The sequence below is a fragment of the Leptodactylus fuscus genome, chromosome 1 (assembly GCF_031893055.1).
Source record: "Leptodactylus fuscus isolate aLepFus1 chromosome 1, aLepFus1.hap2, whole genome shotgun sequence".
Taxonomy (NCBI): Eukaryota; Metazoa; Chordata; class Amphibia; order Anura; family Leptodactylidae; genus Leptodactylus; species Leptodactylus fuscus.
This window is the reverse complement of record NC_134265.1, coordinates 152,218,009-152,230,507: the sequence shown is the minus strand read 5'-3', so window position 1 is coordinate 152,230,507 and position 12,499 is coordinate 152,218,009. Positions and strand designations below refer to the sequence as shown.

Below are 12,499 nucleotides of genomic sequence, written 5' to 3'. Positions count from 1 at the left end.
TGAATTGTGGCGTGAAAGTCATCACCTTAGCACCACCAAGAAATCATACGACTTGTAAGACGACATTTTAGGTGTGTCATGTTTGCAGTAGTTAATGTCTGGTTTTACATTCAAACAAGGTGGATTTACTGGCATTGTGACTGCCCATTTTATTGATGGGTATTACATTAAACTGGCAAACTGACAAGAGTAGCTACTTCTACAGTATATTTGTTGGCAGAAACTTCTCCCAGTCTATGGCTCTGTTCACACTATGATCAAACCTGTACAGCGGCATGGCAGACTTCCAGTAGCATGCCTTAATCTGCATAGTCTCAGTTTTGAATAATAATGCACACTATATTGTATGGGTTTATCACAGGATGGTAGACTAAAGTAGTGGACTGTGTTGATCAGAAAAGTAAAGTATGCACACAGACAGTACGTCCTCACTGTACAGCAAACACTGCAAATTTTGCTCTATGCACGATAAATGGGAAAGGGGTTGGGTTGTGGCAAAACTTCAGGTCGACAAGTTTCATATTGGTTGTTGCACATAATGTGTGCAAATAGTGGCCGATTTCTACACCCCTGCTGCCATAAAATGTTAGTTCTGCCAATCTGACCATCTGAGAAGCTGAAAACTTATTGAAGGGAGTTGGTCAGCAGGAAATTAAATATCAAACTGGTTTCTTGCACACCAGTCTTAATAAAGGCCCCCACAGGCACAGGACACTGCTGATTTAGGAAGAGGTTATGTCCTCTTCCTAAATCAGTGGAATGCTCATACATCAGAATGGAGATATCAGGCATACATTTCCATTTAACTCGCACCAGAAAAGTGGCAGGAGTTATGCCATGTTAAGCCAAGACTTCCCCGAACTACCCTGTTTCCCCGAAAATAAGTCATCAGCCAAAAGCAAGACAGATTTTGTTGAATTGTCTAATATAAGGCACCCCCCGAAAGACATCCCCCCAATAATCAATCCTTCTGTGCAAAGATTGTATGAAGAAAAACATTGACGCCGCTGCGATACGTTGTATACACTGTTCCTGCTGCTGTAAGCTCATCCCACAGCAGCAGGAACAGTGGATACAACGTACGGTATCTCAGCAAAGGCAGCAGCGGCTTTCATGTACACACGGAGCACCGCACACAGCATTCAGCTGGCTACAATGGTTTTCTTCATACAGTCTTTGCAGAGCAAGCACATCTCAGTGTAGTGCAGTCGTGGCAGCAGCACACAAAAATAAAATAAGACATCCCCTGAAAATAAGACATATCTTTAGGACCAAAATTTAATAGACACTGTTTTATTTTCGGGGAAACACGGTAGCATGCCCACATTCGCACAATATGGCGACCAAATCACACAAAAGGGGTTTCTGGCACATGTGTGGCACAAGAAAGAGCCAAACAGGCACTACATCCATCTACATCAGAAAACTGGCATAGAGGGACTGGATAGATATCTGCGATGCTGAGCACCATCATACTTTTACATAGCCTAATAAAATCTTTGTCTCCAATGGCTTTGCACACCGCCAATGCAGTTCAGACTCATTTGCAAATTTATAGAAACAGCTTTTTGTAACATTACATCTACTGAACTAGCCAAAGGCATGATTGCGCTCATCATAAGGAGGTCCCTATACACTGCAGCTAGATGGCTCCTGGTGACAGACTCCCTTTCAGAGGCATGAGCTCAGAGTTTTACCTCTGTTAGCAGGGAATAGATTAAAAGTGGTGCAATGCTGGGTTTACTATAAAATTATATATATATATATATATATATATATATATACACACACACACACATATATATACGCACATACATACACATGCATATATATACATAAACGCACACGTTGCAGTTTTCAAAGGCAGCAACACTTCATACTGCTTACTCTGCATTTCACATGTATGCGCCCTCTATTGGTTTGCAACAATGAGGCAGCAACTGTCTTCCTAATTACATCATGGAAGGCGGATTTGCATATTCTTCCCATAGTTCCTTGCAAAGTGGAGTGCTAAAGGCTTAACAAGTCTCCACACACCTATATGGTGGTCTCTCCCTAAGGAGTGACAATATCCCCCGAACCCTGTCTAAGCCTCTCACCTCTACCAGGTTATAGTCCTCTCTACATCGGGCTGATGAGATCCAACCAGATCGAAACAGCTGTCCTCGATTGAGAGACTATAACCTGGTAATAATCCCAGCGTCATTGCTAAACAAAGGCCTCTTGGAAGGTCGGGCATGAGGCTAAAGGGAGCAGCCATTATTGGGTTATTTCACTGGAATCCTGTCTTAAGACAGGCTTGCACATTCCAGTGAGCGCCCTCTATTGGTTTGCAACAATGAGGCAGCAACTGTCTTCCTAATTACATCATGGAAGGCAGATTTGCATATTCTTCCCATAGTTCCTTGCAAAGTGGAGTGCTAAAGGCTTAACAAGTCTCCACACACCTATATGGTGGTCTCTCCCTAAGGAGTGACAATATCCCCCGAACCACATATGATAATGGTCATTAAATAGAAAAGCTATAGGTTACTAAACAGGTAACATCGTAATGCATGTTCTTATTCCTGCAGATAAAGGAAAAAAACAAACAAACATGCATTTCAGTTAGCCTAGATTTACACAACCAGGCTTACCCCATAAACTATGCCCATATGTTTGCTGGATTTCCATGCCTGCACAGTGTTCAATGAAAACGACTCCTAGTATATATTCATCTATACTAGTATTGCTTCCTGCCTCCCAGCAATATACTGTCCAATACTGTAACCACTATGGGAAAGCCTGTTTGGAGGCAGGGACTCCTAGCATCATAGATAACTATTGCTAGGAGACCCTTTCCTGGCCTCATTTTTCAGAGAAGAAAATCCAGAACTTACACTGACCAAGTTTCATGGCTGAAACTCAGTCACCTGATTCCAGGCTAAGGCGGAGTTTACACAGTGCTTTTTTTGCTGAAGAACTAGATGCAGTTTTATATATATATATATATATATATATATATATATATATATATATATATATATATATATATATATACACACACACATATTTCTTTAATTTTAGTATGGAGTAGCACATCCTGCCATACATCTCATGAAAAATCTGATGCACTAAATACCTAGATTTGGATTCCTCTACTTCTCAGAACACTATCATTTGCTGGCTGTAGTCTCTTGCCCTTCCTGTTGAGGCTCCTCAGGGCTTAGTGCTGGGTTCATCCTTCTCACTCTATACTACCCTCATTGGATCAACCATCACCAGATTTGTTCTCCCATCACATAACCCTGCATTACCACAGAATACCAGTGACACTTGCTCTGCTGTCTCTAGAATCTTGCATCTAAAACATCTTTCAAAAGACTGAACTAATGGAGTTTCCACCATCTATAAAACAACCTATCCCTGACATTTCCATTGTTCACGATATCACCAAATGAACATGCCCACTGTCTAGGGGTTATATTTGACTCAGACCTCTTTTACCCCCTATACGCAATCACTCGCACTCTTGTATTATCTGCACCACAATCATCAAAATCTGCCCTTTTCTTTTCATTAAAAACTCAAATACTCTTGTCTCCCTGATCCACTCTAGACTTGACTAGTGTAACTCCTTATAATCTGTCTACCACTCACTAACCTCATCCCTCTACAAACTATTCTGAATGCAGTGGCCAGGCTCATCTATTGGTCTAAACACTGCACTGGTTGCCTATTCCCTAAAGAATACAGCGTAAATCACCTTTATCTACAGGGCTCTCCATGGTGCTGCAACTCCATACATTTTCAACTTCATCTCTGTACCACTCAACTCACACTTTCCTCTATCACTACCTCCATGTCTTCTCCCACATTGCACCACTTCTCTGGAATGCTTTACCCCAGACAATAAGTTGAAAGGCGGTTGCTTACGACCGTGTGCTTACCACCGGCTGTGAACGAAAGGCAAGGTTGGGGCACAAGCAGCATCCATCTAACACCTGTGCTTCCATGGCCCCATTAATTCAATAAATAGCAGCCGCGGAAAGAGGGCCACAAAATCAGGCAGAAAAAGGACCTGTTACATTTTGTGGCCTAAACTGTCTGCCCACACACGAGAGTCTAATTCACAGTCGTGTATGGGCCCATAGAAATGAATGGGTCAGTGCGCCATTGAGAAAAACCCAAATAGCACTGACATTTCACACGGTCATCTGCAAGGGCTTAAGGGGTATTCCCACATCGCATACTCACCAGTCTTCGTTGCTGTAAAATCTTCTGTCTTCCTGCTTTGTTGCGTCATTGGTGGGCGGGGTAACATATGCAAAGCCAGCGGCGAGATGCCACTGGCCCTGCGTGCGCGCTCATAGACCAGTCTAGCCTTCACAATGCGAATACAGACCCGGCATCCACCTGTCTCTATTACAGCGAATGCCGGGTCTGTATTCGCATAGTGAAGGCTAGACTGGTCTCACTCTCTATGAGCGTGCACGCAGGGCCAGCGGCATCTCGCCGCTGGCTTTGCATATGTGAATACAGACCCGGCATCCGCTGTAATAGAGAGACGGATGCCGGGGACGGTTAGACGCCGGCACAGATGCCTGCAACATCGCTATGCTCCTGCCCTGCATGAAGCCAGTAATGTATTTAAGTCTTACATTCACAATAACAAGCAGTATAGATAGGATCCTTGTGATGGGACAACCCCTTTAACTCCCAACTTCTACATATTCAAGTGCATCCTAAAGACAGCTCTTCAGGCAGGCTGATCACATTTTCTAATCTAAATATGGCTGCAGTTAGCTTGCTCCCCAAGCCAACCCTCTCTGCACATTCCCCCTTTACTGCCACAGGACGTGCTCTCTTTACCAGGCACTTTGGATCTACACAACATTGGCTGGTGATGTCCTCGGGTCCAGTCCTCCTCCGGCGCTCGCGAACTGACATTGATTAAAAAAATGGCCTGAGCGCATGCGCAGTAGCCGTAGTAGAAGCCGCATGCTACTTTGCATGTGCCCAGGCCAATTTTTAAAATCAATGTCCGTTCGCGAGCACCAGAGGAAGACTGGACCCGAGGACATCGCAGGAAGAAGAGGCGTGGATGAAGAAGATGGCACACCCTGAATGCCCGCCCAGCGTGCACGATGCGCAAGTAGATAACATTCTTTTTTTAGGGTATTTTAAAACTGGGGGGGGGGGGGTAGTTTAATATAACATTTACGGTGCCTGAATAGCCTTTTTAAAGGCTATTCACACATGTGGGGCTCTATCAGCATGATTTTTCTGATAGAGCCCCTTTAATACACATTTAGGTGCTCACATGCATCAATTGTCAGATTCTCAAGTGGTCTGAAAGTCATATCAGAAAGTTTCAAAATCCTTCATACAATGACTACAACAACTATAAAAGCTGCTGCTTGCTATGTCTATAGCAGGGAACTGGCTCAGCAGTTTTTTGCCCTTGTCACTACTTTGCATGTGAGGGCAGGAAATTGCCTAACAAACTTCAAAGGACATTCATCCAAGACAGATCAAAGATACAGGCGAATAAAACTCTAGCAGGTAGGTGTGCACCCGAGTCACAAAACGGCACCAAACAATGCCCCGTGCAAAGAACGTACCCAACACCCAAAGCTGGATGTATCTGTAGCACAATGTACTTTACCAAGCAGCAGATCAATGAATGCCAACTCTGCATTGTACCAGGCTCTCCAAATAAATGCTTAGACAGGGCTCAGTAACACTTCTGCAGACATTTAGTGCCTTACTGGGATGAGGCAAGTAAACCTTAGTAATGTGAATGGCAGTCACAACACCCTGCATTTTATGGTGCAGCATTATCGGAGTATCCCTTACAGGCAAGTGGGAGACAATCTCAGAATTACACACCATACTGATGGATTAAGCCCTTGCAGGCAGAGCCCTCTACACCACTGTGCCAGTTGGTCACTGATAGCATATTTGTATGTATATTTTATGTACCGTATGTAAACCCTGAAATGTAAGAGTTAGTTCACACTGCCAAAACCTTTTCCACCATGTGGCTTTTTCGCGCAGCTAGCCGCTATGGGATGTTGATGCACTGCATTGGCATCCGGTCGCAGCATCCCAGATGAATGGGCCCAAACAAGAGGGAGTCTCGAGATGCAGACCTTGCAGCTGACTCAGCCATGGAATCTGCCTGAAGATGAGCATGTCACATTTTTTCCCACTAGCTGATGGGAAAAAAAACAAAAAAAAAAAACTAGCGGAAAAAAAACTGCGAGCAGCTTCCATTGAAATGAAGGGGAGGTATTTTTGCAGGTGAATTTTAAGGCGGATTCCATGTCAAAAAACTGTGTGAACATACCCTAAATCACCATGGAAATAATGGTACTATATAAACAATGGATGAAGTGCAAATTAAACAGAAAACCCCGATCAGTTACATGGCAGCCAAGCTCAGCGATATGTCCCCCCCCCCCCCAAAAAAAAAAAAAAAAAAAAGTCTTCAGTCAAGATGCCAGGGTCCAGAGTTTAGATATGTGGTGGGCACATTCTTAGAGTGACATGCAATTATTTCCATTGACAATGAAAGCCATTCAGACTTCAAGGGAAAAAAAAACCTGCAAAAAAACTCAAACATCTGACAACAAAGGGGAGGATAAAACTTATCAAGACTGAATTATTTCACCAGTCAGTCTATTCCAGTGGCAGGTGCAAGATGCACCAGAATTACCAAGAGGCCAAGGCACCTGTATGCAGATCTATACCAGTCAGGAACTGTCAGATAAAATATAAGATAACCCGCACTAGTTTTCTGGCATGAGTTAGACTGGGGCATCCCTATCGCAGGTGTAGATTTCTACCTCTCTGAAAACCACTGTCTAAAATAGGCATAGGAGCTGAGACAAGATGTGGCTTACTATTTAGGTGCATCCTAGATAGTAAGCCTGCATTCACATGACCAGAGTACAAAACGTACGTTTTTCACTGATGTCATGCATCTATGGGGCGGCAGTTTTCCCAGACCCCACACACAGAGATCTGAGAAAATAAAGTGAAGGACCTGCAACGGACTGTCAAAATATCAGTCCTTCCTTCCAACTGCGAGCAGGCTGTATAATTTACATCAGCCCAAGCGAAGATCTCTCCGCACAGAAAACTAATGATTATGACGTCTTCCTTCTTTCTTCTTCTGTTCCTTAGCTGCTATGGACTCCTAGTATATCTTCTCTTCTCAGCATATGTGTGTCTGTCTGTAATATATAACTGTGTATTATCCTGTATCTGTATTACTCTGCTGCTGTAACATTCTGAAATTTCCCCACTGTGGGACTATTAAAGGATTATTTATCTTATGTGAATAGCATTTACAGACAAATTAATTCAGCCATATGTGTAATAAGTCAACTCTGCATCATTTAAAAGGCGCCGTTCCACCAATTCCTGCACATTTGGAGTTTTTTCCTGTAGTCCCCAACAACATACAATAAGTTTTGTTGGAATTGGTGCATCACACTCTATTAAGGTTCTACAGTCAGGAGAATGGTGTCAGCAAGAGCAGGCAAAGGGTGCGATTCTGAACTCTGATACGGTCTCTGAAATACATCCCCTGCCTGACATTTCCCTTCTGACACTACAGAGCTTAAAACAGGCACCAAATCTGACTGATTAATGCAAAGAGTGGGGTGGCACTACTGAATATATGCAGGCAATATTGTAGAGGATAAGGGGTAAACTTCATACAGTTCCCTGATGGTGCTCACAGTAAGCAAAAAAAAATTCCAAGTGCAGTCCAGAAACAGAAAACTGGGCACTCCCCATTAGAAGTATATTGTAAAAAATCCAAACTTTATTTCAAGAATCCATATTAAAATACATACGGGAGGAGGCACTTTTCCAAGCTCAGCATGCAGTTCTCTATTTCTGGACCAAATTTGACTGAACCTATTGTTTGGAATGGTGGGGCCTAGAGGAAAAATTCTAAGTGTGCTGAAATCAGTGGGGAGGCGCCTATTCATAAATGCTAAGAATCTGAATTGGTGAAAGGTCCTATTTAAGCAGTGAAACCATTACTATAAATGTCTTCCATGTATAACTAGCAAATTTAGGATTTAATTTTTAAGGTGTTCACCATAACATTCTTTGAGTCCATATGGTCATAGCAATGCCAAATTCACTTCGTTGTCATGTTTTAATACTTTAAAAGGGACCCAGTCATTGGAATCCCATTTTTTCCTCCCTAACACGTAGTAACAGCCTTAAAGGCTATTCTTCTCCTACCTTTAGATGTCTTCTCAGACATTTGCACTGGGTCTCCACTGTATGTGAACAGTTTACATGTTGAAGGGCTGAGACTTTTATGCATGGAAAGATTTGACACCTGTACAGGAATTATGCGTCCTCTGCTAAAATCTATAACATTGTTGCCACCACAATACTATTTCAGCAGTTTTTACTCTCACCTACAGTTGTCTTTTTAGTCCTTATTCACAAGGACAGTGTTTCATCACTGAATTGCATCAGTGTGGAAGTTAAACCAGTGCAAACCTTTCCATTATACCTTATGTAGGAGTTATCTTCACTGTTTTTTGCACACAATTATTAACCAATAGAGATGAGCGAATATGCTCGATCGAATACCTCCGACGCATTAGCTCCCGGGGCAGCAAATTTTTACTGCCCCTCCCACCTCCCTGGCGCCGGGAGCTATGCCTCAGAGGTATTCGATAGAGCATATTCACTCATCTCTACAAACCAAAACACCAACATGCGAATAAGCCTTTAGCAACATGTAGAACGCATCCTTGTCGTCGGGTCGTCAGTGAACAGCACAGGAGACAATGGTGTCATCCATGTGCAACAACTGTGCTTCTGCAGTCCCATTCATTGAGGCCAGTGAGCGCACACACTGCAAAAGAGACCGGTCCTGAGTTTTGTTCACTGCCCCAAACATTGCACCGTGAAAAGACATGGTCATGTGTATGGAACCATAGAAAAACAAGGCTAGCAAACTGACTCCGTCCTTATGGGCAGGGACATCTGCCAGTTAGCCACACGGAGACTGACACTCAACACGTAAAATTTTATATGTAGTTCACCCTGGAATTAATGGCAACAATCTTACATTGGATAATCCCATTTTGAGTCTGAGGTCCCACGTTGCAGAAAAATAGATTTTTTTTGGTTGCAGATTTGGCTGTGGTTTTTTGAGCCAAAGCCAAGAATGGCTACAAAAGGAATTGGAAATATATAGGAAGTTCTTATACTCCTCCATTCTGCTAAAAACCCCCCCAAAAACTAGCAAAATCCGCAACAAAAAAAACTTTGATTCCGTAACATGGGTTGAGTATCCGACTCCTTGCATCCCTAAAAAGCAACTGTTCAGAGAGGCCATGGAGCTCAATCACCAATTTCTTTTCTCAGGTCAGTTACATTACATCCACTGGTCACAAGGCCATGCTGCAGCTCAGTCCCACTCGAATGAGACTGAGCTGCAATACCAAGTAGAGGTGAAGCAGCACTGCTTGCCTGAAGGTCATACTCTCTTCCAGCTGATCGGTGGGTGCACTGCGTGACAGATCCTTATCTGTGTGAAACTAAAGCCTAAATACAACACTGCAGCAGGTCTATTGTAGGAATTCAAGAATGTGGAAGGAACACTGCAAGTAATATGTGCATTAAGCAGAAGGACAGAATACCACACACTGGAGGAGCCAGTTAGACAACAAACTTTTCTAAGTGGCACTATAAAAACATTTCTAGACATCCGTAAAGGGAAGGGGGGAGGGAAGGGGAAAAAAAAAAAAAAAAGGATTACCCCTGTATGGAGTATAAAGGAGACTTCCATAAATGTATGCGTACCAGCCCAAAAAGACAGAGAGCACTTCTGGCCTTAGGTAAAAGGGGCCTATGGATGAGTTTGACATAGGAAAGTTCCTGGCTCCTGGCAGCAGTGTGAATCCACCCATAGTGCACCACATGTGAATACAGTCCAAGAGAAAGTAGAACAGGAAGAAAGTGGTTGAATCATTGCTGTGTATTCACATTGCTTTACAGCTCACATATGACTCAGGTAAATAGAGTCTCGCTGTACGTATTAAAGGCTGCACCTGTTTTCCCCAGGGGAAATACCACTATCAGACAGTGTCCCATTACCGAGGATCACTTACGTCAGGGATCTAGCTTATATGAAAGGTAAGGTTAATGTTTGCTGCCATGATTGTATTGAAAGGAATGGCGCCAGGCTGATACTTCAGTTATTAGCCAATATCAGGTATAGGGATAGAAGCCAATAAATTACATCTTGTAAATTCCTTCTAAAATGTGTGTGTGTGGTAAAGTGACAGTGACCTATGCCAGGTACACCTATATGCCAGTGTTAAAGGAGGATTCCAGCATCTTCAGTGATGTGTCATCTACACAGCCACTGACCCAAGGATTCCTTTTTATAGGACGCCATAGAACACCTTCAGAAGTACAATATGTCTTCAGACTACCCAATCCTATGCATTGCTGGTCAAGGATGCCATCATATAAACCATTAATGAGATTTCTAGACATACTACAAAGCCGTGAGTAACATGAAAAGCTTGGCCCATGTAAATTGCTTCACATGTTCAGCTGTATACAGTCATGTGACCTCAAGAATTCCAGCCGCTGTCCTATAATTGTAGTGCATGTCCTACAAGATGTGCTCCAGACATGGGAGGGTGGATCAGCCTGTGCCTACCACCTACACCACATCCGCCCCCTCCTCCCAATCCATGGATACTAATACCAGACACAGCAGCAGCACCATGGGGGGAGGGGTGGGTGCTGTGATATTTCAGAGCTGTTTGCAAGATGCTGGGAAGAAAACAAGGGATTTTAATCTGAGCTAATCCATACATTGTTTCCTGTAATCTCACACTAACCCTGTGCTGGAATGAAGAAAGGCCCTATTGAGGTATGAAGGGGTTAAGACGACAGTTTGTCGAGTAGAAATTGGCATGACCTAAAACAACCTCAAAGACAAGTGCAGAGCTTGACTGGCAAGGTGCCATTGGTCACATGAAGGTAACCCAATTTCTGTAAAGCCCTACTATATTCTTCTGCACTTGACATTCACAAATCCTGGAGTAACAGTGCTGTATCCGAACCAGAATGCTGCCCGTCCCAGGGAAAAGAACTCATACTTTACATGACAAAGGCCACTCTGGTGAGACTTCTCTCTACAAATCATTCCCAGGGTTAGCCATGGAGGGGAACGTGGGGGGAGGGGAAATACAAAGGAGTAAATCAGGGATACTGGTATCAAGGCACAGGCTGATGGCTGGAAACAAATACACTCTTCTTGCTGTATTGCTGCAGAAGGGAAACTGACCTTTCTGCATTACAGCTGCCCGGGGGTCACAATACATCCTATTGTGCCTGGCAGGACCAGCTCAATTTATAGGTGCCATATACCCTCTACCTCGAATAACCCAATATATTCCACCATCAGACTTGGCTCAGACCACAAGGCTGTGAGGCACTGACAGCCCTCTGCTGCAGCAAGTACAGGTCCCAGGTGATTGATAGGTAACCCATGCTCTGTTATATTATGTAGACCACTGTGGAAAGGTGCAATTGTAACAGAGAAATAACTAACGTGGTACTATTCATGATCCATAGCATAAAGGAAGAGTAGCCAGAAATGTAGGAGAATATAGCAGGATACTCAATCAGATGGGGCAGACATTTTCCCTCATCTGATCTTAGTATGGCTCAGTGCAGGCAGGCTGATAACAGGGAGCAATTGCATTCATAGACTTCTGGGTTCATGACCCTACAAAGTAATAAAATCCTTGTACAAAGTTTACAGACAAGTTTCACATGACAGCATTACAAAACATGGCAGCACATGACTCCATTGAGAGCAGAAAGGGGCTGTCACAGGAAGACTAGCCCGATTAGGATTCCCCTAGATTTCCTGCCATCGCCATATACTACTTATATGGAAGGGGGGATTTACAGCAGGCTTGGTGGCCGATCCTTAGGTGCTGGGGAGGGGGCCCCACAATACCCCGTGGGAGGGAGGCATAGCTAAGACTACCACTAGGTGTCCAGACCACTGCACCACAGTACTGACCTGGAATTGCGGTGACAGCAGCTGATACGATCACGGCTCCTTGGCCTACAGTACACTGCGGGGGTCTCTGCGTGACGTCACTCCACTCACACACAATGACGTCAGTGCTGTCTCCCTCCTAGCCCGTCGCTATGCGTCATACCCCGGATAGCTGGCGCTCTGTCGCGGACATGCAGCAGTACAAGCGTCCCGCCAGCAGCACAGGTCCACAAGGCACTAGCTGTGCGGTGACGTCCGTAAAGGTGACAGCTAGTGTGAGACGTCTTCACCTTCCCGGTTCAGGACAGTGACCCCCGCTGTTCTCCCGTACAGGCGCTGCCGCAGTGTACTAGACGGGACTCAGCACTGCTAGCACCAAGACTCACCACCGAGTGACCCGGGGGGGAGTGCGGGGAGGAGTCCCCAGGCGCTGCTGCTGCCTCT

General features: G+C 44.2%; 1 protein-coding gene across 1 annotated transcript in view; it reads right to left on the bottom strand.

Annotated features, from left to right (window-relative positions):
- ABHD17B (abhydrolase domain containing 17B, depalmitoylase) overlaps positions 1-12,487 on the bottom strand; it is a 28,350-nt gene extending 15,863 nt beyond the window's left edge. Inside the window, exon 1 of the mRNA XM_075279165.1 lies at positions 12,077-12,487. The gene's annotated coding sequence lies outside the window, so the exon portion shown is untranslated. The remainder of the gene's footprint in view (positions 1-12,076) is intronic.
- Between the last annotated feature and the right edge of the window lie 12 nt (positions 12,488-12,499).